This window comes from Pteropus alecto, unplaced genomic scaffold (assembly GCF_000325575.1).
Source record: "Pteropus alecto unplaced genomic scaffold, ASM32557v1 scaffold196, whole genome shotgun sequence".
NCBI classification, from domain to species: domain Eukaryota; kingdom Metazoa; phylum Chordata; class Mammalia; order Chiroptera; family Pteropodidae; genus Pteropus; species Pteropus alecto.
Window position 1 is genome coordinate 2,573,306 of NW_006439717.1, and position 24,541 is coordinate 2,597,846.

At 36.9% G+C, this 24,541-nt stretch overlaps 1 protein-coding gene and 1 long non-coding RNA gene across 20 annotated transcripts in view; one reads left to right on the forward strand and one right to left on the reverse strand.

Moving 5' to 3' along the window:
- Positions 1-24,541, reverse strand: part of PCED1B (PC-esterase domain containing 1B) — a 145,483-nt gene that overhangs the window by 89,488 nt on the left and 31,454 nt on the right. The window contains exon 3 of one of the 19 annotated variants that reach the window (XR_003047788.1): positions 18,977-19,030. The exons of the other annotated variants lie outside the window; for them this stretch is intronic. The gene's annotated coding sequence lies outside the window, so the exon portion shown is untranslated. Of the gene's footprint in view, positions 1-18,976; positions 19,031-24,541 lie in introns of those variants that run through there. 19 annotated transcript variants of the gene reach the window in all.
- Positions 15,792-20,472, forward strand: LOC112483834. Its single transcript, XR_003047789.1, has 3 exons — positions 15,792-15,893; positions 18,998-19,065; positions 20,446-20,472. It is a non-coding gene; the product is annotated as an uncharacterized LOC112483834 (long non-coding RNA).

Here is a 24,541-nt window from a genome sequence, read left to right on the forward strand (position 1 = left end):
AATAAAGTTTGATAAATCATATATTCCCCCTGGTGAAGTTGGTTCTGTACTGTAGGCTGAGGGTCCAACAGGAAAAAAAAAAAGTTGTCTTATTACAGATCACATCTGGGCTTAGATGATGCCAGCAGATCTGGGTGAATATTGAAGAAAACAGTTCTAATTAGAAATTTAAAAACGCATAAATATTTCAAATATTTAGTGCCTGGAACACAGTAGGCATTCAGGAAATAAAAAGTGGAGTTTTCAAAATGTGTATTTTGGCCACATGTAACTAAAATATCTAAGATACAAAGTAACATTTACATTTTAAGTGGTTAGATCACCCTTGTATAAGCATCTTTTTCAAAGAGATGACAAAAGGAAAGAAGCTCATAATGTTCAATTACAAAGAAGCCATATTAGCAATATCATCCTTTCTCACTGTTACACAGAAGCATTTAATTGGATACTCGCAACACCAGATCTTCCCTCTAAGGAACATAGCTGAAACCAAAGAAAGAAGCAAGAATGCCTTTTGAAGAGCCAACTGAAGCTCTTCGAGTCAGAGCCAGCAGGTTATAAATCCTTATTATAGAAGAAATATCCTGAGCCTCTAATCAAAGCTTATTTAATCTCATTTAGCACAAGACTTAAATAATTTTGTTTACCTGGTTTCTATGCCAATAGGTTAGAAGGGTTCTATACAACATTAATTTTGAGGGTATAATTTTAAAGCAATCATGCTTTAAGAAATACTAGATCCCACTTTGGAACCTGTTTGCTTTTATGTTTAGTCCTATTTTAGGACTACTTCCTCTTTCCCCAGTTGATTCCTTTATATAATTCTTTATAGCTCTATCTCCTCTTTCAGAGTAGGTGCTTACTATGTCCAATTAATATTTGTATTCCTCTTGCCTTCAAAATTTTTCCAAAAACCTTGCACCTTGTAGTCATACAATAAATGCTCGTTAAACACAATAAATCAAAAAGAGAGAATTAGAAGAGTTGATATCTTGTTGGAAGCAGCTAGAAGTCATGTATGGTTGTTGACAGTATAGAAAGAAACTAAAATCGTAGGACTGATATATGAGAAAGCTCAGCCATCTAGGGCCATTCAATATAGGGACAAAATGCTCCACACATGTCATGACTCCCAGGGAGCTGCAAAGAGATTTAGAGGGACATAGTATTTGATGGTCAGAATGGCCACAGTGAGTCATCAGGTTTAAACGAGGAGCTGTGTGATCAGATTACAGAGAGAGGGAGGAAAAATGAGACGTCATTTTTCATCTATCAAATTGGTAAAGATGTTTTCTTAAGATAAAATCCAGTTCTGATAAAGGCACAGCAAAATGGGTATGCTTATAAACTGTTGGATGGTGGGAACAGTTCAAGAAAAAAAATTTTTAAATAATGCAAGATGCCTGCAAAGACATATGACACAAGGATGTTCATTGCAGTATTAACACTTGCTATAAAAATTGCCCATCAACAGAGAAATATGGTCCAACAAATATTTTAATAGTTATGTTAGAATATTTCAATATAATATAAATGTATACATGTGCATAAAAAAGGACACATGGAGATACACTAATATAGTAACAGTAAATGATAGGATCACTGATGGTTTTTATTTTGTTCCTTATATTTCTGTGTTTTCCAAATTTTCACCAGTAGTTATAAATTAATTTTATAATCAGAAACAAGAAGCGATTTTCTGTGTGTGTGTTCAAGGCTAAGCTTTGGCTCTACGGAAAATTTGTTTATGTAGAGAAACCCATTCCTTGACCATACTGTTAGACTGTTAGGAAATGCTCGCCATGTGCCTGATGTTTGCTAAGTCCTGAATATTCAAAGATAAACAACATGGTCCCTGCCCTCATGGAGCTTAGACTCTGTTGGGAGACAGGTTTTTACTTTAACGTTTATTGAACATTCCCTGGTACTAAGAATTTTACTGATATTATTTCATTTAATCTCTACAATAATACTGTGAAGTAGATGTTATTATTCCCCTTTCACATAGCAAGAACCTGAGACTTAGGTTAAGTAGCTTGCTCAAGATCACAGCTAGTAAGTAACGAAGGGGAGCTTCAAATCCAAGCAGACCAGTTCTGGACCTTCTTCACTAAGACTATCACAAACAACTATAGACAAGGGGATGTGTATTAAGATGGAGGTAAATACAGAGTGTTATTGGAGCACTGAAGGCATATTTCTTACCTATAGTGAGTGAAGAAAAGGATGGAGAAGGCTTCCTGGAGGAGGTGCTACTTTCAGAGTATAATGTGAATAGGAGTCGGGTCTAAGATAGGTGCTAAAGGGTGTGTGTGCTAAAAAAGTCTTGTGTGCCTCTGCTCAGAGGTCTGAGAGATAGTGGCACACTCAGGCAATGCTTGTGGTTCCCTGCAGCTGGAGCAAGGGTGTGAGGGGACATGATAACCCAGGGAGCAAGGCTGGAACCTCGTTACAAAGCGACATGTTGGTCTCATCCAATAGTATTGCACAAAATGAAAATTTTTCTTCCAGTTTTACACTGGTGAGTAAGAAAAAGGGTTAAGTAGGCTTTAAAAATTCTGTTCCTGTTTGACTGATTACTGCCATGGTAACCCAGCAGCAGCCAACACTTGTCAAGGCCTCTTCTTTGGATATGATAATAAACAGTGATAAAACATTATCTCAAGGCTTTATATTTTTGCCATCAGTTAAAATTCTGTTCTTGGCTATGGCAAAGACTTCTTCGAATCACCCCCTTCTCCCCTCCCCCCCAAAAAAGTGAGGTATATTTTAATGTACTAGAAATACTTTATGCATATGTTTTAAGAATTTGAAGCCCTTACCTTTCAGGCCCTTGAAAAGGCCAAAAACCATATCAACATGGAGAGTTCTGGAAGGGCTATCTTCTTCCCAAGTGTAAAAACTTGACAGGAGGTAAACAATGATGCTGCACTTTGTAGCTTCACAAAGTATTAGTTCCATTATGTCTGTAATGATTTCCGTGAAGGTGAATAGCCACCCCCTTACCCCTCCTTTCACTTTTAACTCCGGCTGAAAGAGAGGAGCTGAGTCTTGCAATTATTGTTGTATGACAGCTGTGTGACAGGTGGGAACTTGTTTCTAAAGCAATCCACAAATATTTAGATTTAGTATCGTTCTCAAAACAACTCTCAACTCAGCTTCTTCGAATAGGCAATCCCTTAGAGTAACTAAAAGCTTCTCAGCTTGGAGAGAAGACCCAGCTGGATTCAAATCTCAGCTCCCACTCCTTCTAAGCGGCTTCCCTTCATACCTTACCTAACCTCCAGAAGTGCAGTCTCCTGCTTTCTAAAATGGGATTTGTACTCCTTTGCTGTACAGATCAAAGGACTGGAGATAATGAATGTAAATGCAGCAGGCACATATATGTGCTTAACGACTGGTAGCTATTATTATTTATTCAGAGTCATAAACTCACATGATAAGTCAGATAACAAAATACTGTGAAATGGCCTAGGCAAAAAGTTTGCAACCTCCAATTTATGTATCACATTTCATCAATTCCTAGACACACTGTTTTTCTTATTTTAATATCTCTGAAATTGGGATGTGTCTTACGATACATGATGTGTCATAGTTCAATTGGCAATGATTTTTCTTTCTTAGTATATCATAAAATAATGGAGCATCTGATAGTGGAGGAAATTTTGGATTAGATGAAATAGGATAGTCCCTTTCGGCATATGGAGCATTTTACTTTGGTTGCAGGCCAACAGATAAAAGGAGCCAAACCCTACTCTTATTCAATAAATCTCTGACAGAGAAGATAAGATTCATGGCAAGTACCCATCTCATCTTGCTGAGCTATTGCAACCTGGTAACACATCTGTTCCTAGGAGAAGACACATCAGAATCATCCGTCTTCTGTCTCCTATGTGATCCATACCATCTGGTGTCACCTTTCTCCGTCTCCTCAACTGTCCTTGTCCCACCACATGTGCTGCTGCTAAAAACTAAACTAAACAAAAAATACTTAGTTTGAGATTTTTAAAGCTGTTTCTAAAATGAAACCAGGCAAGAATGTAATGAATGTAATTTTCTGGGCTTGCAGAAACATGTTGATCACAGCAGCAAGGCTTACTGTTGGGGAGGACGTAGGAGGATGCACACAGAAACACACACACACACACACACACAGACACACACACACACACACACACACACACACACACACACACACACACACCCCTCTGTCCTATACTATGGAATTCTGCCCTAAGTCTCCACATGACCTCCTAAAACTAGAACTGTAGGTGGTTGGGACGCTAGAGTAGCTGGTGTCACCTGCTTGGGCATAGGAGGCGTGCATGTGTGTGTGTGCGTGTGCACGCGCGCGTGCGCGCGCGCACACACACACACACACACACACACACACACTTGCCTTTATAGGTAACAGAACCATATTATGAAGTGGCTTAGGAGGCACTTGCTTGGGGAACCAATCAACAAGGGCGCTAAAATATCATGGGCATAAATCTGTCTTATATGATACCAGCTCACTCAGGTTTTTGAAAGCAACTCTACGTGGTAGCTGAAACCCAAATTGGTTCTGTTCCCACTAAAGGAGACACTGACTTCTAGGAAAAATATAGGTGCTAATATTATTTTAAATGAGTATTTCTGTTGGGCACAAAAGCAAGTCACATAGTAGAGTTATGGGATCAAACACCAATCCTGTGATCCTGTGCCTGAAATTAGCATGTGTGGTAAGTTAAAATGACTACTCAAAACTACCAGGAACCTGAGATTTTTGCACTCCTTGCAAGCTAATAAGTTAACCTGCCACTGTTTCATGGATGCTGGTAGATGACACAAGTCTCTGGGGTCAGATAATTTGGAACAAAGAACAGACAGTGCCTTGCTTACAAGATGTGTAGAAACGTGAGACCCTAGAAAACCGTCTCATGACAGTGACATAGTAATGTGACATAGTGAAATATAGTACAGCATAGTAGTTCCCAGCTGACTAAACAGACATATTGAACACAAATTGATATTGATATTGAAACAAATACCGAGAAAGAATATTAGTGTGAAGAGGCAGAGCATTAGACTGCCTAGGAAGTTTGCGTGGTCCATCACTAGCCTTGAGCAGTGCAGGTTTAGTCTTCTCATTGCAATAAGCTTAAATGAAAAGGTCAATTCTTGGAGAAGGAAATAGGACAAGAGAAACAAAGAATGGTTCTTTTTTCTCTTTCTTCAGAGTCATGCATATTATATATTTCATAATTCAGAAGAAAGAATAAAAGTGAATGCTTAAAAGTCATCGGAAAATCTTAGCCTAAAGACAATCCAAGGGTTCAAAATTCAGTTACGAAGAGTTAATTTATTTCTCCTTTCAGTATAGGTCACTCTTCCTTTCTTTTGGCAATATCTAGCTGTTCCTTGTCCTTGTACTTGAAATATTTGATTTGGAAAATAAAGTTACCAGATTTGAGATGAATGGAACTTGAATCATTTTGAATTTATATGTCAAACTGCTTGGAACATTTTGTTGTAATTTTAAAGTGTGTAATTCAGTTATAACTTCAATTTCTAAATTCCAAGCATTTTTTTCCTTTTCCTAGAACAAATATATTTGATTATAGCCTTCTATGTGATAATCATCTTCTTAATAACTTTTACTAACTGGCAGCCTAATGCTATTTTAGAAGGTAACATTGATATAATACTATTAACTAAGATGCAAACCTTATTCAAATTCTCCAATTATCTTCTTTCTGGTACAGAACTCAATCCAAGATCCCACATTGCAAGTTGTTTTCATGTTTCCTTAGTCTCTTCTAATCTGAAATAATTTCTGTTTTTCTTTATTTTCCATTACCTTGATATTTTGAAGAGTCCTTCAGTTTGAGTTAGTATGACATTTTCTCATGATTATACATAGGTTACATGTTTTTGGCAAGAAAACTACAGAAGTGATATTATGCCCTTCTAAGTGCAGCATAACAGGAGGTACATAATGTCAATAATTCCCATAATTAGTGACTTTGACTTTGATCATTTGATTAAGGTGGTGTCTGCCAGGTTTCTCCACTATAAAGTTATGATTTTTCTCATTGTGACTAATAAGTACCTTGTGGGGGAGATACTTTGAGACTATGTAAATATCCTATTTCTCATCACAGTTTTGCCCACTGATTTTAGCATCTGTCCATGTTGCTAGCCTGCTACAGTTATTACCGCGGTATTTAGCAAAGAGTGATTTTCTATTTCCATTATTCCGCAGCATACTAATTGGAATTCTACTGTAAAGAAGAATTGACCAATATATTCAATTCATTATTTCTATCAGTACAAATTCATGAATATTGAGTTTATTTTCTTGCTCAATTTGTCTCATATTGGCACGTTGGGAGCTCCTATATTCTTTTGACACGCTCCCATCATGTCTCCTAATGCTTCCTTGTTTTCTGACACCACAAAAGGGTCCAGGCTCATCTTTTACTTTCTCTCTGAATCAGCCCCGAATCAGCCATTTCTCCAAGAAGCCCAGCTCCTTTCATTGGAGAATGATGTTTAGAAACCAAGATCTTTGGATCCTCTGCGTGCTCATCATTACTGGGATATCATCGCTTCCAGGCCCTTTCAGCAAACGGAGCTAAAAAATAATATGCATGTGCATGCGAGCGCACACACACACACACACACCTCTCTCTTTCTAACACTATAACACTGATTCACATTGAACTCTGAATTTAATATAATACGTGATAGGGTTTATTGTAGTCTTTCCCTTTCCTTATTTGTAATTTATTTCTCCTTTATTAAGATACCTGGTTCTTATTATCCACAATCTACTTACTTATTGCACAATCCTATAATGCTCATAAAATAGTTTCGAGTTGCTAACCTATACCTCTGTGAAAAACAAATTTACCAATTCAAATAAAATATTTCTGTATAGTTTTGTTTTCAGTCTTACACTATGTGATGGTTAATTTTATGTGTCAACTTGACTGGGCCATGGGGTGCCCAGATATTTGGCTAAATATCATGTGTCTGTGAGAATGTTTCTGGATGAGATTAACATTTGAATCAGTAGACTGAATAAAGCAGATTGCCCTTCCCAATATAGAGGTCAAATGCAATCTGCTGAAGGCCTGAATAAAAGGGTGAGATAAAAAAAGAATTCTTTCTCTCTGCTTCACTGCGTTGAGCTGAAACATTGGCTTTCTCCTGCCTTTGGACTTAGACTAGAACCTATATCATCAGTTCTCCTGGTTCTCAGGCCTTTGGAGACCTATAAAGGCTCTCTCGTGTCTCCAACTTGTCAACTGCAGATCCTGGTACTTCTCAGCCTCCATAACTATGTGAACCAATTCCTTATAATACATCACAGATAGAGAGATGATAGGTAGGTAGGCAGGTAGGTCAGGAGAGAGAGAAAGAGAGAGAGAGAGAGAGAGAGAGAGAGAGAGAGAGAGAGAGAGAGAGATGATAGATAGGATAGATAGATATAAACCACATGGTATATATGTCTATATCTGTATTTATATCTATATCTATCTTATTGGTTCTGTTTCTCTGGAGAACCCAGACTACTAATACACAGTATGTAGTCAAATACTATTTTCCAAAATACTTAGGTTAATGCTTTTCTTCTGTAGTCCCTTTATTTCAGTCATATTGTTCATTCATAATTGTCCATTTGTTATCATTTATATTCCTTTTAATATTTAAGTCAGATCATATCTGCATGAAACCCTCTGGGACTTTCCATCTTACTCTAAATCAAATTGGAAGTCCTTCCATGGTCTAACTCCTGCATGATCTGGCCTCCTTATCCCTCTCTGAGCCCATCTCCTTACCATGCTACCTCTTGCCCCAGTCCAGTCTCACTGGCCTCTTTGCCGTTCCTTCAGCATCACATACATGCTTCCACCTCAGTGCCTCTGTGCTGGCTCTTTCCCAGATGTCAGCAGGGGCGAAGACCTCACTTCCTTCAGGTTTCTGTTCAAGGCTCACCTGATATATTTATTTCTTTGTCTGTCTTAGTTACAAGGATATAAGTTCTGTGAGGGCTTTGTTCTGTTCACTACCATACTCCCCAACCTAGAACAGTACCTGGAACTTAGTAGGAACTTGTTTATATTTGTTGTTGAATGTTTATTGAATTAACCTGCTTCATATTTGCTTAAGAAAATATCTTCCATGTTTTAGAAGTCAATGAAATGTGTCAATTTGTTGACACAAATTGACGGCATAAGGACCAACAATCTGTATTTCTGCTTTGAATGCATATGACAATAACTGTGCAAGTATAGTATGTGACTCAGTCTTATTCATTAGAATGTTTGCCTTCAATATACTCCTCCACATCTTTTCTAATAGCTGCCTTTTTCTCTTAAATTCTCTACAATAAACATGTATTATTTTCATAACCAAGAAAAAAAAAAAGCAGGAGCTATGAAAACAACAAGCTCATATGTCAAAGTGTAAGTCTTTGTTGTAGAATTATTGTGATACCTTTCTCACTCCTCATTCTCCTGAGGAATCTTTCATGTTGACAGGCTCCAGAATCAATTTTTAAAGCCTCTGTATGAAAAAATGATCATGCAGCATATTTGCACCAACGGGTAAGCCATCTACTACTGTGTAAACCAGCCTATAAAAAGACAGCTATCCCAAATCATTTAATAGGGAGAAGCAGAATGAGGAAATGACAGAAAGCAGAAAGTGTGAGGCAATTATTGTGCTAGTAGTGTGCTAGTTCTCCTGGAACCTGACAAAGGGAGAGAGAGGTGTGAAGAAAAAGGAACTGAACTCTAATGGGGGTAAGGATGTCGATGTCTCTTCCTGCATTTAAACACAATAAAAATGATGGGGGTTGGAATAGCTCTGGAGGGGAAACATTTAAGATTTAAGTGATATGTATTGTCAGTTCTAGGTTAGAGCGTTTGAAAGCCAGATACAAAATATCAAATTATGAAAGCAATTGAGTGATTTCTAAACCAAAAAATAATAACTGGAAAGTTGTTTCTACTAATTGAGAGCACAGATTTATTTCTGTAAATTGAAAAGACTGGGGATAACCAGAGATTGTTAGATTAATGGAACGTTCCAAGGGGAAGATTCTTGGCAACCCCATTTCCCAATGGAATGCTACCGAGCCTGAAGGTATGTAGACGATGGAAAATGAAATAGGTGAGGGGAAGAGAAAAAAGGACAGTAAGTCCTAATTTGATAAAATTTCATGGGATAAGGGACTTTTAAGGATGACAAATGTTGAAAATAGCTGTGGTCCCGCTGCTAACAGAAGTATGTCAGAGATTTAAAGGACCCTAGTGAGCAGCACCTGAATCTGGTTAATGCAGCAGGCACATCTGAGTTAACGATGAATAGACTTGTGAAATGAAGGGTGTTTCCTTCCTAAAGTCTAGGGTTTTCCTTTGTGGAGGACAACTGGACAAAAAGTGAGAAAATAAAGCTTATAAGGGCATTAAACATGGCTTTTTAGGCCTTAGTTTTTTTCTGCTGGGAACCAACTCTGAGAAACTGAGGCAATAAGTGACCCCTGGAATCCCCTATGAGGACTAGAGATTTCAGAAGCTGTGGAGAATTGCTTCTGTGTCCTTCTACCTGCGAATTTGCTGCAGCAGACCCCTTTGGTTGCCTACCCAATAGCAATTCCTTACTCCCTCTCTTTGAACAGACCCTGCATTCATTCTAGTATTTATACTTTTCCAAGAAAACATAGGCTGTAGAAAATGCTAGTCCCATTCCCAGCCCCGGGTGTCGATGTTTGATTATATTAACACAATGGAGAAAACGTCATTCTCTGCCAGTGATTGGCTTGGGAAGAAGGAGTTTTGGCCATCTGGACATGAAGTGAAGCTGATAGGGAAACCTCTGGGAAAAGTTTCTTAGCTCTTTGAAAGAGACACAAGGAAAAATCATTTTTGGGTCTGTATAATGAAGTGTGAAGATGTAATGCCTGGACCTGTGACAGTCATTCTTTAACCATGAAGAAAGCTAACCAACGTGCTCAGGATGGAAGAGCAGAAAAAAACCTGAGCTCTTGATGATGGTGTCAAGGTGCTAATCAAGCAACTCTGGCACTGTACAACCCTGGGGCTTCTTGTTATGTGAGATAATAAATCCATTAGCTGTTTCAGCCACTCCAAGTTGAGTTTTCTCTTACCTGAGTCTTACCTATTTCATTTTCTTACTCTAGAAATGAAATTTTGAATGTGTTAATAAAATCCTTACTTCAGCGTACATTACTGAAGGATGCTGAAGCCTCTCTCCCTTTTACTCTGTGCGAGGTCTCCCAAACAGGGGACAGCGCGACACTCCTAGAATGCCAAAGGGCCCAAAGTAGCGACATGGAGCTCACAACTGGGATCAGAGGCAGACTTTCTAGGTTCTGGTAACCCACTGCAATAGCTGAAAATGCCCATTAGTTCAGAGGATTGATATAAGGACCAAATTTAGAAATTGGTTCTTAGGCTCTCATTTGGGCTACGTCTGCCTCTGCATTACTTCTTGCTGTACTCTGATATCTTCAGGATGCTCAGACAGTACACCTCTGCTGTGAAGTAAAGGATTAGCTCAGCAGAATAGAGGTGCTCAAACCTTATACATGCTAAAGAATGGACTGGCCTTAACTGGCTCCTGGGAGATAAGCTCTGAGCCCTTGGAATATCCTTTCTGATAAGAGTATTTTTGTATAACCAAGGCCTTGGGTCATGTCACATAATTTATGCTAACAATGTGATTTATGGTGAACACATGTTTTGTTTGCCTGGGGCCAATACGCTGTATCGGTTTGACCTCTGGAGGCCTCGAGACTGACCCCCAAAACGACCCTGGACACCAAGGCTCAGGAGAGCTCCCTGGTTGACAATAGCACTTTGTATGCATTATCTCACATTGTTGCTGGGAGAATTAAGCACTACCTGTATACCCTGGGAGAGGACAACTGGAAGCTTGTGCATGGTTTCTCCTGGACTCTGCCCTATACCTCTTTGCCTTTACTGATTTTAGATCTGTTCACTGTAACAAACCATCACTATGTGTCTAACAGCTATTCTGAGTTCTGTGAGCCCTTCCAATGAATCATTTAATCTGAGACTGATGGAGGGGATCCCCAACATTCCCATTACACAGACACCTAAAACATATTCTTTCTAGAGTCACGCGTCAACTCAATATTATACTGGGTTGATTGTCCTGTGGGAAAGAGCATGGAGACTTGGAAGACCCCGATTCATATCATGGTTCCCTGACACGGTAGTGGTGGGGACTTGAGGAAGTCACAGATCTTCTCTACGCTGTCTCCTTTTGCCAAATAGGACAATTTCTGCTCTGTCTACGACGATGGGTTGTTACGTGAAACACATCAGATAATGTGTGTGAAAACATTTTTAAAACTGTATAGATTTTTAATTATTAGGTATTATAGACACATTTAAAACAACACTAAAGTGGAATATCAATAGCTAACACCGAGTGCTGAATTTGTGCCAGGTACTTTATGTATACTCATTTAATCTCCACTCTCTTGTTGGCCTCGTGCTATATCTTATGCAGAAATTTTGTGAGGAGAAAATTAAACAACCTTCCCAAGGCTCTGTAACTGGTAAAGAGCAAAACCAAGACTTAAGCCATAGTTTTCTGATTGCATTTACAATGCAATTCCATCCTTTTAAATACACTAGTCTCTTAAGTATGAAACACCTTCAAGATGTATAGTCTGTCATCTGAAAGTACCACAAATATCTTAGAAACAACCCCTAGATCAAGGCCACTTTAGGAAATGCACCAGTTTTACCTAAGAAAGTTTTGTTTTATTTCGTTTTGTTTTGGGTCAGGATAATCAGCAAGTAAATATATCTTGGCACACTTAAGGACATACCAGTCATCGACATACAAGGGGAGAGGGATTCACTGCTCTTGTCCCCTCTCCCTGCTCAACCAGTGTATTTTGGGCAGATTTTCCATTTTGCATACCACAACCACAATCATGACTAAAGGGAAAAATATCTTATATCCTCAGTCAAATATGTGAAGCATTTTCTATAGTCTTCTGAGATAACTGATATGTCAGTTGTGTTTTTCTATGTGAGTCAAGATAAAGACAGTATATCATTTCATTTCACTGATTAAATGAAGAGAGAGGTTTTGGGTACAGATATTAATACATAAAACAGAGTTGAAAGTGACAACATATTTTGCTGTCCCTGACACTTTGATACACATTTCTTGGCAGTCCAAGATGCCACGGGCATAAGAGACTCAATAATATAGGTCAGAAAACTTGGGCTTTCAAGCAAACATTTTTACCAGAATGACAAACAAACAAATCTGAAAACTCTGTACTTATTTCTCTAAATGTTTAGAAATTAGAATAGGAACATTTTAGAAATACTTCTTATTAAGAAATCTCTCTAATAGCATTCTTGTAGTTCTTACTTCATGTGACTTAAATATTTTATTTCCTATAACATATAAATGTTAATTTGTAATATATAATTTATAACATAATTTTGCAAAGGACTGCTTTGAATTTGTTGATGATTCCAATTCTAATCATTTCCATATACGAAGACATACATTTATCATGAAAAAAAATAAGAAGCTAAAATGGGCACTTTTAATCAAAAGATGTTATTATTTAAATATAAAGGAAATAAAATGAAATTAAGGCTATGTTTATACCCGCTTCATGAGAAAATTTTATATTAAGTTTTGTAATCAGTATCACAAACTTTCACTCATTGGAGAACAAACAGGAAGCCATTGCTGAACGTAACAGACAGATACATTGCTTTCCAACAATTAAAGAAAATGAAAGTGTTATATGGTTTGCCAAATGCTCTACCATGAGTTCTTTTAATTCACAAAGCAACCTATTCGATAGGTAGAAATGTTATTTTTATTTATAAATGAGAAAACTGAGACACAGAGAAACTGAGGGAATTATCCAAGGTTACATGGCAGGAAATCGGCAGAGACAAGTCCAGAATCCAAGTCTATTGACCCTAATCATGATGCTCTTTCTATAACATGCTTCTCCTGCTGTATTTTGCCTTTCCTTCTAGTATGATATCATTTTAACTTAAAAAGTTGCTCAATATAATTTTGTAATGATGCTGAGATGCTCAAAACAGAACTTAAAATTCGTAAGCAGCATCACTCAAAATTCGGAAGTTTCAGGATTCTCAAAGATATTGAAAAGCTACATGAAAGAGTGATCTCTTTGACGTTCTTGCGTGCGAGTTATATGCAGATTATAAAGGCATGAATATTTGGTTGCTTTCCCAACTCTGATAGATCAGATTTCTCTTGGGTACATCATACTGCCTTTTTATTAAGTAAGAGTTTGGCTTTTGTCATCTTCTATATCTCATTTTCAAATGGAATCGGGCTGAAATTTTCTATAAGAGGGCTTAATAATTCCATCTGCTATGATGAAGAAAGATAATTTATTTTTACCATTAGAAATTTTGACAGATGGACAGTCTAATTTTCTTGATTTTACAAAGAACTCATTCAAATCAATTAAAAGGTTAACAAACCAATAGAAAAAATGTGTAAGAGGTACTATCATGAATCTTATAATACAAAAATACAATGGCCAGTAAACAGATGAAAGATGCTTATGATAGAAGAAATAAATAGCAAAATAATGAGATACCTATCAACTTAAAAAAAAAAAATTTGGATAGTACTCTCTCCTGATGAAGGTATAAGGGGAAAAAGGCTCTCGTATCCTATTGGTGGAAGTGTAAATTTGAATACCCTTCTGGAATACAACTTGTCATTATCTACAAAAATTCAAATTGCACATATTCTTTGAAGAAGCAATTGCTTTACATGGATCTTACTATACGGATATATTGAAAGAGGTTCGCCCAGATCTAGGGACATCAAACTTCATTAATTACAGTATTATTTGTAATGGAAAAAAATACAAACGATTAGTTTCTATCAGGAGGGAATTGTGAAATAAAAGAAAGATAAATCCATAAATGCAAATACTGGTGTCTAAAAGATAATGTAAATTTGTATATGGAACAATTTTCAATATTTGGCAATAAGTAAAAAAAAAAAAACAAGTAAAGAGGTGATATAGTATGAGCCTTATTTTATGATTAAAAAGAAGAAAAATAAATTTAAAAATACACGTGAATACATGTATATATGTATTCTGCTGTGTCACTGTGAGGTGAAAGATTGGACGAGAAGGAGTCATTTCAGGAGAGGAGCGATAGCTTGTAATTTTCATTTTGTATGGTTTTTGCCCTGTTTCAATTTTCTATTTTCTAAGCAGATACATGTAATACTTTCTGTTTGCTTTAAGTGTTAATAAGGGATGTCTTCTCTACCTTTTACTAAACTGAAAAAAAAAAAAGGAAGAAAAGGAGAAAGCAAGGGAGGAAGGAGTTCCATGCTGATAAGGAAAACAAACAAATAAATAGTCCTGTCTACAAAGTAAATTCATAATATCTCCTATCCCAATCTAATAAAGGCCTTGCATTTCCTAAATCTCCTCTTTATTCTTTGGTGTGGCACAAAATGCTCCATTATGTTATAAAATGCATCCTTGAGCATCTGAAAACGCATCCTTGAGCATCTGAAAACGCTTTTACATTTGGATTGATTATTCACATCATGAAGCAGTTGGAGATCTAGGTCGCTGGAAATTATATCCAAAAAATCACCACTAGGGTTTCTTATTTCTTTATCTCTGACAAGTAAGATACCTGTTGTGATGCATCTTATGCTTGTACTGTGATATTGATCTTTAAGGAGCTGTGAGGTACTTAATATGCAACAGGATTTTATTAGTACATACTCTGAGCCATAACAAAGATTCCTTCCTTGACCAAATTCTAGTTGGGCTCCTCTGCACCCTCTTCTTGACTAGACCTTCAACTTTGGCCTATAAAAATTGCAGACTCTTGGCACAAATGATTTCATCCACTCTTGCCCTGCTTGAACAAACACTAGCACAGTTTCTAACAGCTCAAGGCTGCACTCCTACGATGACTCCAGCTCCCTTAAAGTATCTGCCTGAAAAAATGTAATGCTTCCAGGAGAATTTACTGTTTTCATCCAAGCCAAAACCAGATAGGCAGATAAGCCTCTGAAACCCCCACCTTCAAACAGATTTTAGAAAGCTTGTAATTAGAAATTACATCTCTGCCTTTGAGATGTAATTCTATTACCCAAAACAGTTTTGTTCAAAGATCTTGTAGTCAGGAATATAACTCTCCCACAGTCTGGTGGGAGGATCAGGGCCTAACTGCAGTGGGTGCCTTGCTTGCACTATGCCTCTTGTCCTAAAGATAGGAGACATTTGTTTATCTTCTGGATAAGCATCAATTAACAAACCCAGGTCATCTAGACACATGGATCAACCCTCTTAACACCCTATGGTCCTTTCCCTTAGCATACTTCAGCCTTTGAAAAGTCTCCTGCCTTTTATTTTGGCAAAGTTGAATTTGGTTCATGCTGGATCCTCTTCCCTAAAGCAATGGTTTGGTGCTGAGTAATATCTATCCTCACCACTTCAAATAATGTCTGGCTTTGTTTATCTTTAACAACAGGTCTCAGTAAATATCAGGTTATCAGGCCCGAACCCAGAACTCCCACAGTCATTCTTCCAAATCTCGTTGACATGATGGGCACTCCCTCTTCCTCCCACTAGTCCATTCTCATAATTAAACCTAAGCCATTATCATTGAACAGAAAAACACATAACTGCCTTTGGTCCAATCATCTACCCATTTCGTTTCTGTTGTTTCAGGGCCCTGTATGAGGGATGCCACATTGGGGCATCGGTAAAGGAAATCTTTTTAGGACAGTGTTGAAGCCATCTTTCGTCTCTTACTGCAATCTCTGCTACAGAAATCATGGACCTTAAGGTACTTGGAAAATAGGCTTGCTGATGTCATGTTGCCTTATATAGTTTATCAAAGATTGAATTCCAAAATTTTTTGTGCAGACTTATAAACGTGAAAATAGTCAATAAATAATGTTTGTGTCTCAGTGATTTAAATTAACTTTGTATTATTTTATAAAACTACATGTATAGAAAATATTCTCTAGATCCTCCTTTATAAGAAAGAGGGGCGATTGCTTTTTAATTGTATTTTTAAGCTTTAAATATGAAAAAAATATTAAACACAAACAAAAGTAGAATAGTATATCGAACCGCTGTCTACCCATCAGTGTTACAGGATTAACACATTGTCATATTTCTTTCATTTTCCTCCCCAAATGTACTATATTTCCTCCCTGAATACTACTGTATTTCTAATGATAATCATTAACAAAAAGAACTTCCAACCTAAATTGCACAGATGTCGACTGTGCACCAGCTGGGTGTTAGTAGCAATGGTACTAAAGTTGAATGCTGTCATTCAACTTTAAGAGGATTGTTACTTGCCAGCCTCAGAAGGTCATGATTCGGGTTTTATTCCAGTAACAGTGATGCATTTGGGCTGAGTCATGTGCAGTATCCTCTCCAGCCTCCCTTGCAACTGACAGCACGATTTCTGAGGCAGTTGGGTAGGGTTAAGAGTTTACTTAAGGCCATTGACTTACAACACAGTTCAATGGCTGAACTGACTTCACTGTCAGAAGAAGCCTGTCCCTTAGCCTAACGACTTCACATAGACCAACAAGTTTCTAGGACATAAGACTAGTTGAATAGTTTTCTGCTTAAACCAGAGATACACTGAGATTCTGAGAAGAAGAAAAGGAAGGCTGATGCCTTGCATTGGTGAAAGAAGGCATTTTGGGGGCATTTTCAAGAGAAGGATCTGGGGATATATTTGTTCAGCCTAAGGAGTGGAATGCTTAGAAGAGTTTCAGATAACTTTATTTGCCATGTCAATAAGTAACAGTGGCTTGACATTTTTACCAGATGGGTCATCTTTTAAGTAAATGATAGGTATTAGGATGTCCCAACTCAGAGAATAAGGATATATCTCTTCAAATTCATATTTATAAATACCATCAAGATGCCTTCAATTTTATAAAAAGTTCTTGGCAGATGATCATCCTATGCTAAAGACTAAGCATAACAAATATGATTGTCATAATAAAATATAATGTATACATTGATCTAAAATGTAAATAATGCGTGTGATTGCTGTGATGTATCCAAATTTGACATAGTTAACTACTAATGTAACCAGCAGTGAATATAAACTTTTACCCTGACGTGACAGTTCTGTGTCTGTAAACACAATCAAACAAGACAGCTGTAATAATGTGTTATTTTAACCCTTTGAATTTATCATCTGCTCTTTGGTAACAAAATGTTTATCCTACTCAGCAAAAAATTGACAATCATAATTAAACAATTTCCCATGGTAACATCCAAGACAAAAAAAACAGTTGGGATGAAGAATATAATGTTAAATAATCTTATTCTATTTTCTTGTTTATCCTTCCCAGAAGCTTTTTACAAAAAAAACCTGGGTAAAATACATTCAGTGACATCTTTATTTCATTATATATCTTATTAACTCTTAATCTTTAAAAATGAAAGCCTCTTTAAAAAAATTACTCACATAAAGTTTTTGTACTCCTGTAGCTCAGTGGCTCTCAGTTCACTTTTTGTGAAGAGTGGAATTTTATCTTCAAGTGAGATTTTTATTTGAAAATCCAACATGTAAAAGTGAATAATACGAAACTGTTCTGATTGAAAAAGGGCATAGAGAGCTCAGAGTCTTACCTACTAAGTTTCTCTTTAAGGGAGGAACTTCAGACTTTATGCCAAGCATACTCTGAAAACCACTGCTTGAGCCCATCATAAGGAAATTTGTTCTTCATTCCATCCCAAGCAAGTCCAATCAGTGTCCACTCTACTGTTGAAGATGGCTGTAATAGACAGGCTGTGTTCCATGCCTGTGAGGTACACTGCCTCCTGCTGGGATTCTGCCAGACACACAGTCTCTTCTTTGTCCTTCACACTTGTGATTCTTAGCCACAGGTGACTGGACTAGGGGTGGGCCCCTGATCTAAGGACAACTATCGATAGGCTTCCCAGTGACATTTAAGTAACTTGGCATGAGAATTCTGTCCAAGGGGGCACACCATTCTGGAGGGTCACACTTTGACTTATCACTCTCTGTGGGGACTTTGAACCTGAGATATACAGAGAGGAATGTAGCAAGAAGATATACAGAAAGAAGGCAGAAAGCAGAAGCTTTGAGGTAAAGAGAATTATAGTTAGTTTGTTATGGTAGGAGTAGAGAATGGGAGGAGAGGCAGCTAAGTCATTATGATGGCAGAGCACCAAAGGGAGCGGTGGATGCCTGTTTCAGAGTGCCCTTGGCCAGATCACTGGTACTGCTCACATGCCTCGAAGGACAGCTCCATTAGTGAAATGCAAATTAAAATTACAATGTAATATCACTACACTCGATTAGAATATCCTGGTGGACTGATTATAGAACTTTGGTGCATAGTTTTGTTGATTTTAATAAAAGTACATGTATCTTAACCATAGATCAGATGAGACTTTTAAAGGGCAATGTTTTTGCAATTTCTGTCCTCCATAGATAATTGATGTCATAAAAAGTTAAGAACCTTTATCTGACCTCTGCACAGTTAAAATCCAACTATGTCTGGGCAGATGTAGATATATATGAGGCTATGTTCATACACCGTTAAGAAGAGGCTATTCTAAAGCTTGAGTAATGCTGTTATACATTACAGAATCATTTTTAGTGTTCAGAAACATGAAAAATTTTTTTACCTAATAAAAATTGTAGGAAAGTTTTTGTTTTGACCTCTAATTGTAATTGAATATGAATCTCTTTAATATGATGGCTATCGAAGGTAGCACCTTGTTTTGTTGAAAATTAACTAGCTTCATATTTGGTTAAATAATCTAGGCTATGAATAACTGTGTAATTATCCTAGAAAGTAAGATTTCTCTATCAAATGTTAAATGTTAAATTCTTCACTTGAATCTACTAACCTTTTTTTCTGCATTTTGTTTCCCATACTATAGTATGCTTCCTGTGAAACTCAGATGTCTCCGACTCTAATGAGAAAATAACAAAAGAAAATGGGCATAAGGTATTTCTTTTTGATTTAGGGGGTTATAATCTCCAGGAGGTCAGTGACTACTTCTTTTGTGACTTTTCAAAAATGGACAGGACATTGTAGAGCTCTTAATAAATCTTAAATCATTAAACCAGTTTTTGATAAGATTTGCACTGCACCACCAAGCTGTATAAGTGGGAGCGAGATAAACTTATAAATCACTTATCATCTGAGCACCAAGGATTGTACCTGTCTCTAGGTTCTCATTTTCTAGATTTGAGAGACTTAACTACAGCCTAGAGAGAAGCTCCTCAATGCCTTGGAGAAATGTTCATTTTCTAAAGAAGAATGGTAGTTGTTGAGGGCAGAGATTGGAAGGAGAGAGGTTCCTTCAATCTAGTTTCTCATACTATGGATTTTGACTAAAAGATTAAGCAGCTGCAGAATGTTTAGTGACTTTCTATTACTTTCTATACTGAGAAATGTCTATTCAGATCTTTTGCTTATTTTGTAATTGAGTTATTTGTCTTTTTATTATTAAGCTGTTAGAGTTCTTTATGTATTCTGGACACAAGTCCCTTATCAGATGTACCATTTGCAAATATTTTCTCCCATTCTGTGGGTTGTCTTTTTGCTTTCTTGATGGTGTCCTATGATGCACAAAAATGTTTAGTTTTGATGAAGTCCAATTTATCTATTTTTCTTTTGTTGCTTGTGCTTTTGGTGTTATATCTAAGAATCCATTGCCGAATATAAGAACATAAAATTTTAACCCTCTATTTTCTTCTAAGAGTTTTATGCTTTTGTCTTTTTATCAAGACTTTTGAATTAAGTCTTATATATCATGTGAGGTAAGTATCCAACTTCATTCTTTTTCACGTGGCTATCCAGTTGTCCCAGTACCATTTGTTGAAAAGATTATTCTTTCTTCTTGAATCATCTTGATACACTTGTCAAAAATAAGTTGACCATAGACACATTGGTTTATATCTAGACTCTCAATTCTGTTTTATTGATCTATATATCTCTCCTTATGCCAACGTTACTACTGTGCCAGTACTGTTGCTTTGTAAAGAATAAGATTTTGCAAACATTCACAGTTGACACAGTCCAGGACTTTATGACTCTAATATTTTCAATTAATGATAAACTAGCATTTAGATTGACAAATACTTTGGCTCAACTACCTATTAAAACAGTATACTATATCAGTAGTAAACTGTTATAAAGTTGCTTGCTACCTACTCCATTTAAGATAAAATTAATGTAGCAAAAGTAAGTCAAACTTTCTTATCTGACTGTGCTTTTAGAAAGCCGAATTCTCAAAATAAAGTAAATTATGCAATTTTGGAACTGGAAAAAAAACTTAGATATTATCTAGGCCAATATTTGTTTTTGGTTTTGTTTTTACAGATTAAAAAGCAGACCTTGACACTTTTTCTGTATTTGTCTTCTGGATACTTGGCACCAGGTAGACCCCCCCCCAAAAAAAATATTATTAGTAAAGGTAATATTAAAACAGAAACATATTGAGAGAATGATTGTTATATTTTGAAACAAAATACTAAGTAAGTAAGCTAATAGAAATCATGGAGGGATCGATTCAGGGATATTTTCTTCTTCTGTATACTTTGTATATTTAAATTTTCCATAAGTCTATTTAATATAGATTTCTAGTGTGTTAATTTAAAGGTACATGGTTTTATTGACGTTGAACAAAAGCTTAAGCGCTCTGCTATGGACTGAACTGTGTATCCCTAAAATTAATATGTTGAAGCACCAACCCCCAATGTGTCTATATTTGGAGATGGGGTCTGTGACAAAATGATAAATGTTAAATGAAGTCATTAAGATAAAGCTTTAATCCAATAGGTGCTCTTCTAAGAAGAAAAAGGGACACCGGAGCTCTCATTCTGCCATGTGAGGACACAGCAAGAAGGCAGCCCTCAGCAAGCCAGGAAGAGATTCCTCACCAGAAACTGAATCAACCAGCAACAAGATACAGACTACTCAGCCACTAGAAAAACAGATTTCTGTTGTTTAAGTCATCCAGTCTATGGTATTTTGTTATAGCAGTCTAAGCTAATACATGCTCTTAGATGCCAAAAAAAAAAAAAAAAAAAAAATCAATACAATTTCTCCAGATCAGAACATAGCTCAGCAGTTCACACAGTTGTATACAGTTGTTTTTCACTGTAGTTATACATAAAAGGATTATATGAACATGTAGGAGGTATAAATCAGAAAGGATGCCTCCAAACTGCTGTAGATAATCATCACTTAGAGAATAAATGGTTGCACGACAGATGAATATAAAGCTTGATCTCTAAGATGAATGAGATTCAATCCATACCACATTTTTTAACAGCAATGAAACAGATTATTTTCTAATTAAAATATTTATAAAAGAAGGAAGAGGAGGAGAAGGAAGAGGAGAAAACGAAGAAAAAATGAGAAAACAAAACAAATAATTTTTCGTTCTTTTGTTTGTAGGCATTAGATGACTTTTTAAAAAGTTAAAAAGTACATCACAGTATTTAAATGCCAGTATAGGAAAGCTGACTCAATAATATAAGTGCTATGTATACACTTAGGCTAAGAATTTAAATGTTCCACGTGAGCTCATGTGTGATTGAAACAAAAAAGCCCTAAGACTGAATATTTTAAAGAAATTTATCAACTCAAAGAAAAGAATTTTAATCTTAAAAAAGGAAGCTATTACTGGAACTACAATAATGTACTTGAACTAATGCAATCCAAAGAAGAATCTTAATAATCAAAACTTTAGGAGCTAAAAAGCCATTGAAAAATTCTTTAAAATACTAAAGATTTTTAAATTCCCAATCAAGAATTGCCAAAGGAGCTGCAAGGCTCTATGGGCCAGTTGAATAAAGCCATTCTATACACTTTACTTAACAGCTTCATTCATTCACCTATTAATTCATTCATTTATCAATGGTTCTGGAAGACTTTTGGTAATATTTCCTTTTTATAGGCCTGACTCCTCTAACACATATGACCCAATGAGTGGTATCTTTTGAGAAACAAGTGGGCTTAACAAATGAGACCACTGTAATTGCATTAAAGTTTCACGAACATTTTTACAGAGGGCATTTACACTTACTGCAACATATAGAACTTGTGATGCCTTTAAAATATCTGTGAAAACTCTCTTAGTGTCCAAATGAAGGACCTGCTTATTAAACCCACCTCCAATTAGGTAAAAGAATTCTGCCCAAGAGGAGGTAATTTAGTGTTCACAGTACCTTCCTTTTAAGAAGCAGTTTGCCGATGTACTTGGGGAGCATGACTATGACTTTCAGACAAAACCTTTTCATGTTCACCCCCTGAAGTTGCAAAACCAAAGGTCCAGATAGTGGCAGACACTGAAAGAGGAGTAAGGGATGAGGGAGGAAGAAATCACACCAGCAGAGGCCAGAATGGAATGCAGACACCATGGGAAGGTAGTTTAATCCTGGTTTTGGCAGAGAATAAAGGAGCACTTGAAGAAGCTTTTAACTGCTCTCTGATTCTTGTGCCTGAAATTTCCTCCATCATTATTGTAAAGATTCCAAATTTAGCTTAATCCAGAGAAGGTTGCCACCTTTGGTTTTGGCAAGGTTCTAAAACCACTATCCATTTATTCATTCCTACAAACATTTATTGATAATCTATATGAGCATGACATTATATTCAGACCACAGTGAATTAGACTACAACTGACTTAATTTGCTGTATTTTTTCTTTTTGAAAAGGTATTAACTTTGAAGTAATTCGAACAAAAGTTAAAGTCTTCATTTGCACATAGTTTAACTTCCCAAATGTTCTCCCCACTTCTATCTCCAGACTGTGTTGTTAAACTTTGCTTAATAATGGCGGGGAACATGAAAGCAGAAGCTTTAAAAACTTGTTGTGCATTGGAGTAAAATAATCTGGATGGAATTACCTAGCTCTTTAAGATTTACTTGCCCTGAGGCCTGTCCCTTGGTGGAAGTCCCTGATAATAGCTTCCATTCCTGCTTTACCTGAAGAGCTTGGTAGTAGCAACCTTAAGGGTTTCCAGATAGAAACAATTGTTCTTTTCTTGAGAAAGCTCTACAGGTCAAGTGATGGCAGGAACAGCGGGAGCAGCCTCTGTTAACCCAGGGCAGCCTAATTTTGAGTTAGAATGTGCATATCTGGCACAGATCTGTTCTCAGGGGTAATGTTCTCTTGTCTCTCGCCTGGTGTGCTAAGGCAACAACCCAGTGTGGAGAAAGCTGCATTTCCAGCATTGATGGAAGAGACTGTAATTTAGCTGAAAAGCCTTTGCCTAGACCTCAAACATGTCTGCTTTCAAGTCATAAGCTGCACTTGGAGGTGGAGGATCTGAGTTTGAATCTAAATTCCATCAGTTAATCTAGCTGGGCCTCAGTTTCCTCTTGGGTCAGTTGAGATTAGCATCTGGCTCCCAAGTTTGCAATAAAGATAAAATGGTAAAAGAAAAGCCTTTAAGGTAGTGGTGCATAGTAGACACTCAAGAAAGTATGCTGAATCTGAATTTTGCTTGCTGCTTTATCTACATAAGTGTTTATTATGGCTTTGTATCTCTTCCTATCACCAGAAAATCTTTAGTAATTTACTCAAGTTCCAAACTTAGTTTTTTCCCTTCTAACTGGAATCACAGGAGGAAAGAATTATGTACACTCATGAAGGGATTCACCAGTGTGCTTCTCTAAATAAAATATGTGGCTCTCAAAACCATATATATTTTTTTAATTACACTTTTGGCTACCATTTGGGCACATATATTTCTCTGAATATACATTCCACAAATTTCTGATGCAAACTAGAAGGCAGTTCAGATCTGGTAAGAGCTGACCAAATCCTTCCAGTCTCTCTCTTCCTTTTTTAGGGGGGAGTTGGATTGGGATCAATGACAAGACATGAAGTAAGAAGTGTTATTATCATGGGATGTGATAGCCTGCTGAAATGTGAAAGGGTTAAAGGATAATTAAAACCTGAAACTGGACAAAGGAAGTCTATACCTTAGGCCTAGTTTCTGGAGCCCCTAACCGCATTCTGTTAATCATGAAACTTGTAACAATGAGCTCATACGCTAACTGCCAATTTTAGCCTGTGTAACCCTGCTTGCTTGCGTGGCATGAAAAATAATCAATTTTATATAAGCTGAAAATTACTGTTTGGCCATCGCCCATGGGAACACTGGCTATTGCCCATGGGAACATAGGCAATCATCCATAGGAACATAACATTCTAACAACAAGCTTTCTGCTTCTGTACTCCCACTTACACACCTGACCAGTGGGTTGACAGGTAGTGAATAGGAGAAAGATGGACCTTTGTGTTTAAGACAGAATGAGGAATAGAATTTAGGGCTTAAAAACCTTGTATCTTGGCATTTCGGGGCTGCTCCTTTGGAAGGACAGCCGCCGGCTAATAAACTGCCTCTATAATCAAAGCACTCAGGTTGAGTCTGGTTATTCCGGTCACAACAGGGATAGTGCAG